At 41.2% G+C, this 6,357-nt stretch overlaps 1 protein-coding gene across 5 annotated transcripts in view; it reads left to right on the forward strand.

The window, feature by feature from the left end:
- Window positions 1–6,357, forward strand: part of MAP4K3 (mitogen-activated protein kinase kinase kinase kinase 3) — a 2,472,041-nt gene that overhangs the window by 1,268,934 nt on the left and 1,196,750 nt on the right. The window lies entirely within an intron of this gene.

Consider the following 6,357-nt stretch of genomic DNA (forward strand, 5'->3'; position numbering starts at 1 on the left):
AAGAGTTTTAGTGAGGGGCTCTGTCTAATGTAGTTAGGAATTTTGTTCCAAAGCATGGGGAGTCTCTGTGACAAGAGATCTATCCCGCCAGCATGTTCTGTTTATTGTTGTGGCGAGGTTTAGCTAACTAGAGCACGTGGCTCGCAGTGACTTGGATTTCTTTAGGTGGAGAATGTCCATCAATTCTGAGTTGGACATGGCTTTGTAAGTCAGGCAGAGATCACCTCTGAGTAAGCGATATGCCACTGAGTACAGCTGGAGTTTTTTCAGTCAGGCTGCATAGGACATAAGTTTGAGGCCAGTAATCCTCTTGGTGAGGTGATTTTGTGGTCTTTCCAGCTGTTGTAAGTGTCTTGTGATGTACATCCCAAATGAGGCATTGTACTCTGTGATGGGTCTGATGAGTGACTAGTAGAAGGGCACTATAACCTCTTTATTTCTAGATGCGAACCCCTTAGTAATTAGATGGGCCACATAGAAGGATTTCCTAACTACTTTGGCAATATGATTGTCAAAGGAGAGATTACTGGGTCCCCAGATCTCTTATTACCTCTTCTGTATTAAGGGGGCTGCCGCCTATGTGGTAATTTGTGGGTGTTTTGTTTTTCCCAGACGGGATGACTATGCATTTTTTGGCATTTAGCTTGAGGCCATGACTTTGACACCAGGTGTCTGTCTCAGTAAGGCCTTTTTGAAGGATGTCCGTGTCAGCTGGAGAGTCAATTATGGCTCCCAGTTTGCAGTCATCGGTGAACTTGGTTAGCCATAGTCCTCCTGTGTTTGCCTGTACTTCTGAGAAATATATACCAAACAGTAGGGGTCCCAGAACCGAGCCTTGCGGGACACCACTTGTGACTGGTTTAGAGTTGGACCTGGAGCCCGCTATTCTTACCGTGTGAGTTCTGTCTGTAAGCCAGTTGGCAAACCATCTTGTGACGTAGGGGTTTATGTTCAGGCTGGTGAGTTTTTCTGTAATACCCGAGTGAGGAATGGTGTCGAACGCCTTGGCGAGATCAAGGTAGGCTGTGTGAACCACCTTTCCCTCATCTATGGCCTTGGTGAATGTCTCGAAGAAGTCAACCAGGTTTAGTAGGCATGATCTGCCCTTAAAAAAGACAAACTGTGTCAGGACAAGTGTTTGGAGGTTCCCAATGTCTTTGTTAATGAGTTCCATGATGATGCGCTCTATAGCCTTGCAGACCAGGCTAGTTAGGCTTATGGGGCGAAAGTTACCAGGGTCAGTTGTGGCCCCTCCTTTGTGGAGTGGAATAACCGTTGCTGTGCGCCATTCTATGGGCACATAGCCTGTGGAGAGGCTGAGGTTGAACAGCGTGTTTAGGTGGGGGGTTAGTTTGTTCTGTAGTTCGTGCAAGACGCAGCCTGGGACACCATCTGGCCCCATCGATGCTGTGTTTTTGGCTTTTGAAAGGGCTGTTTTCACCTGTGCTTCTGTGATTTCCAGGACACTACACTTTTCCGGTATTGTTGTGGGCCCTTTTGAAGGTGAGAGGGAGGTGAAGTTTGCACTGAATCTATCTGCCAGGATGTTGGCAATATCAGTAGGTTCAGTATATTTTGTGCTATTTTGCACTAGCTCAGAGCATATCTGCGAGTTGCCACTTAGATTCTTGACATAGCTAAAGAAGGCTTTGTGGTTATCTTTCGAATCCTTGGCTATTTTTCTTTTGAAGTTAGCCTTGAATGATTTTATGAGGTACCTTAGTTTCTTATTGATACTGATCAGGGATGTCTTTCCTTCTTGGCATTTGCTTTTTTTCTGAACTAGTTTCCTCCTTCTGTTGTATAACCTGTTTATGGCAGGGGTCCACCAGACTGGTTTCCTTCTCTTAGGAGAGTGAGTCTTGGTCTTGCTAGGGATGGCACAATCCATGCATCCTTGTAGGTGCTCATAGAGTGCAATTGTAAATGATTCTGCATCTTGGGCAGTGTTATCCTTTAGCGTGGGGGCTGTGAAACCTACCACCTCTGCCTTAAGTAAGGTGAAGTTTGCCTTAGAAAAGTTTTTCACTGTGGTTTCCTTGGTTGGGGGTGGTGGTGGGGTGTGGACATCCAGAGTGATTAGTTTATGGTCTGATCTAACCAGTGACGGGTTGACCTCCGGTACGGAACACTTGTCACCCATGTTGGTGATGACAAGGTCCAATATGTTGTGGCCTCTGGTAGGGGAGTTTACCAGCTGATCCAGGGCATTTGAGTTGATAAATTCCAGGAAGCTCAAAAACTCCCACAGAACAACCACTGGAACTTTGGCAAAGTATCCAATAACTAGATAAATACGAACACACCCAAAACCAAAGCAAATGTCCAGGAAGGCAACAAGATAAAAAGTTGTTCAAAACTCTGGTTTTTATTAAACCAAGAAAGAAAACGTAAGCGCTTTCACAGCAGTAAAACCCGCTTCATCAGACGTACTTTCAAAATGCATTATTCCTTACTAAATACCTAAAACAATTAAGAAATAGCCTATAGCAAAGTTAAAACAATTAATCAAGCAATTAACCAAGTAAAATAGTTATTCAATTAGTGTGAATTTAAAAACTAAGATCAAACAACTTATGTTAAACGCTATGTATAGAATGCTCAGTAGAAATACAATTATAGCAACATCACAATGGAAAATAATATAAAAACAGAGCCATTAGTTGGTAGAACACAGTAATAACAATATAGATGAATGAACAATTAATTCATTTAACCCTTCTATTTTTTAATATAGGTTTTAAGGGAACCGCATCATTAAGCCCAAGCCCTCTGTGTGCACCTAATCTTAAAATCCATTTACTTTCTAATGTTTCTGTAATATTAACTATATCACCCTTTCTAATATTAACTTCTTGCAACTGTAATACTTGAAACCTAAACTGATGTTTCTCTCCTAGGTGTAGTGTATGTTTTGCTAGAGCACTGTAGACATGTCCTTTAGCTGTGCAGTATATGTGATCCCTAATACGTTCACGAAGTGAGCGATTAGTTTTACCTACATAGAATGAATAACATTCCATGCAGGTTGCTACATATACTAAATTTCTTGATGTACAAGTACTAGAGTTTCTTAGCTCCCACAAATAACCAGTATCAGGGTGTCTAAAGAATCGCGATTAATCAATAAATGAACATTGTGCACATTTACCACACTTCTTGTACCTAACCACATCATATCACTACCTTCTGTCACAGTGGTAGGGTAACACAACTGATGTTTTAAACATTTTTTATTTCTGTATACATAATAGGGTTGGTTACCTACTATGCTTGCTGTGAGGTCATCTATAAGTAAAATATGCCAATTTCGAGCTATGATGTCTTCTTTTTTATTCACATTCATAGCATAAGGTAAAATAATAGGTAGTTTGGTTAGTGCTGTCATAGAACTTTTATTCTGAGGGTTTCTAGGTCTATGAGAAAAATAAGGTTTCGCTTGGCCTCCTCTCTGTGAATTCACTTGTTTATAGATTTTATTAATCTCCAGTTCATCACAACCTCTTCTCATAAAATTCATCTTTAGTTTAGTTAGCTCCTTGTCATACATTTCTTGGTTACATACACTACACCTAGGAGAGAAACATCAGTTTAGGTTTCAAGTATTACAGTTGCAAGAAGTTAATATTAGAAAGGGTGATATAGTTAATATTACAGAAACATTAGAAAGGAAATGGATTTTAAGATTAGGTGCACACAGAGGGCTTGGGCTTAATGATGTGGTTCCCTTAAAACCCATATTAAAAAATAAAAGGGTTAAATGAATTAATTGTTCATTCATCTATATTGTTATTGCTGTGTTCTACCAACTAATGGCTCTGTTTTTATATTTTTTTATATTATTTTCCATTGTGATGTTGCTATAATTGTATTTCTACTGAGCATTCTGTATGTAGCGTTTTAGCATAAGTTGTTTGATCTTAGTTTTTAAATTCACATTAATTGAACAACTATTTTACTTGGTTAATTGCTTGACTAATTGTTTTAACTTTGCTATAGGCTATTTCTTAATTGTTTTAGGTATTTAGTAAGGAATAATGCATTTTGAAAGTACGTCTGATGAAGCGGGGTTTTACTGCCGTGAAAGCGCTTACGTTTTCTTTCTTGGTTTAATAAAAATCAGAGTTTTGAACAACTTATTATCCTGTTGCCTTCCTGGAATTTGCTTTGGTGTGGGTAAATTCCAGGAAGCGCTGAGCCTGGGAGTTTGTACTCAAGTAGTTTTCCCAGTTAATGGTAGGGTAATTTAAATCACCCAATATCAGGGTGTTCGGTAGAACCGTCATGTTTTCCAGTGTCTTCAGATAGGCATAGTGGTGGTCCTGGGTCATGGAGGTTGATCTGTAGCAGGCCACAATTTGCATTGCAGATTTGCCCGATGTTAGTTGCACATGGATGATCTCAGAGGTATCATGCTGTGCCACTAACCTGGAGGTATGAGTATCCTTGAAGAATATGGATACACCCCCTCCTTTTGTGTTTCGGTCCGTGTTCTGTGGCCGAAATGTGTGGTATGAGTTGTAGCCCAGTAGTGCTGGAGTGCTCTCTGGAGCCTTGAACCAGGTTTCAGTTACTGCACAGATGTCGACATTCTCCATACTTAGGAGTGCTTTGAGCGCATGCATTTTGAGATTTAAACTCGGCGTTGAGTAGCATAACCTTCATTTTTTTACTTCTGCTGTTTACGGTGATGGGTTTGAATTTTGAGCCTTGCCTAAAAAAGGCACTATGGGGGCTGCAAGAGCCTTGGCCAGTATTCGAAAGCCAAGGGGTGACAGGTGCAAGCTATCTCTTGCGAAGTAACATGGCTTGTCCAGCATGTCATCCCAGGCTGGCAGACACTGGATCCCCTTTGAATGACACCAGAAGCTTAGCCAATTGTTGAAATTGATAATTTTTTCTTTATACTGAGGTATCATTCTTGGTGAGGGCAGGATGCTACTCGTCAAGGTCATACCCGCCTGGGCTACATGATCCGAGAGCTCTTCCATGTCTCTCTTCATGTAGTCCAGGGAGGTACATTTCAGGTCATTCACACCAACATGAACAATGACAGTCTCATATTTGTACTTGTTCTGGAGTGACCTGAGTGCTTGTGTTATATGGCGGATTCTGGCTCCCGATAGGCAGCTAACAGTAACATTCTCCTTGTCCAGCCTAGTGAGTGGGGCGTCAGTGTGCCTGACTATTGAGTTGCCTATTACTAGTGTGTTAGGTATGTTATTTCGCCTTAAGGGCTGTGATTGTGCGGCACATTGATTTTGTGTTTTATGTACTGTCTGGTTTGTGACGGGAGGTGCAGGTTTTGTGGGTGTCTGCTTTGGAGCTCTCTGATGCTTTTGCAGGTTTTTATTTAGAGCCTCTGAGTATGATTTTGTGTATTTATGTGTATTTTTTGCCAGTGCTGGTTTAGTAGGTCTATGTGAGGCTAGAGGTGTGGTGCAAGTGTTAACCTTCTCCTCATGACTGTCTGTTCCAGTCTTGGGTGGAGAGATTTTAGACTCCAGTTTGGCTGTATAATTGCATCTCTCGCATATGTTAGTGTTTTGTGGTAGGAGGAGAGGGCTGTCTGTGTACATGAGGCAGTTGTAACATTGCCTCAGGATACCCAGATTCACCAGCTGGACTGGAGAGTACACCTGAAGTTGCTCTTTGGTCATGCCTGAATAGTAGGGTGAGCTGCTTAGTCACTTTGTTGGTGAGGGTGGCTAAAGAGCCTTGCCTTGCTGGGCAGTCAAGTGTCTGGGTATATTAGTGCTTGCTATTAGGTCTGAGCAAGTGCTGGACTGTAGGATGCTTTTTGAGTGCTTAGGTTGAGAGTTAGACTAGTTTCAAGTGAAAAACTGAAGAGGAGACTTAGTGGAGCCAAGAATAATTTAACCCTAGCTAACCAGTGCTGCCCGGTGCACAAAGCTGTGCAAACATGGTTTTTAAACTACTAACTTCTGGGCTGGAACCAGTCCTCCAGGGACAGATGGCTGCTCAAAGTTTCCCTCTCTCATAGGTGAACAGAGAAACTTCCCTCTATCCAAGTAACATATGGGCAACTTAGAAACTTGTAACACAGCCCTGAATTCAGCACTAGCCTGAAAACTGGACTATACTAGCTTAGAAAGGCAGGAAACAAGAACATTTTTTTTTTTGAAAAGATAAGGCAAAAACAGTAAAAAGTACACTTAAAACAGCTTTAAACGACTACAAGCGATCAGAAAAGGCTGTCACACTTTAGTGTGTAGCCTGCAACAGTTAAACAATTTATTTAAACAAAAATAACTTTTTAAAAGTGCAGGCAGTCAAATAAGTACAATATGTGAAAAAAAAACAGCTTTTAAATCACAATAAGTGCTGGAAAAATCA

Source organism: Protopterus annectens, chromosome 1.part2, assembly GCF_019279795.1.
Source record: "Protopterus annectens isolate FY-2018-M chromosome 1.part2, PAN1.0, whole genome shotgun sequence".
NCBI lineage: Eukaryota > Metazoa > Chordata > Ceratodontiformes > Protopteridae > Protopterus > Protopterus annectens.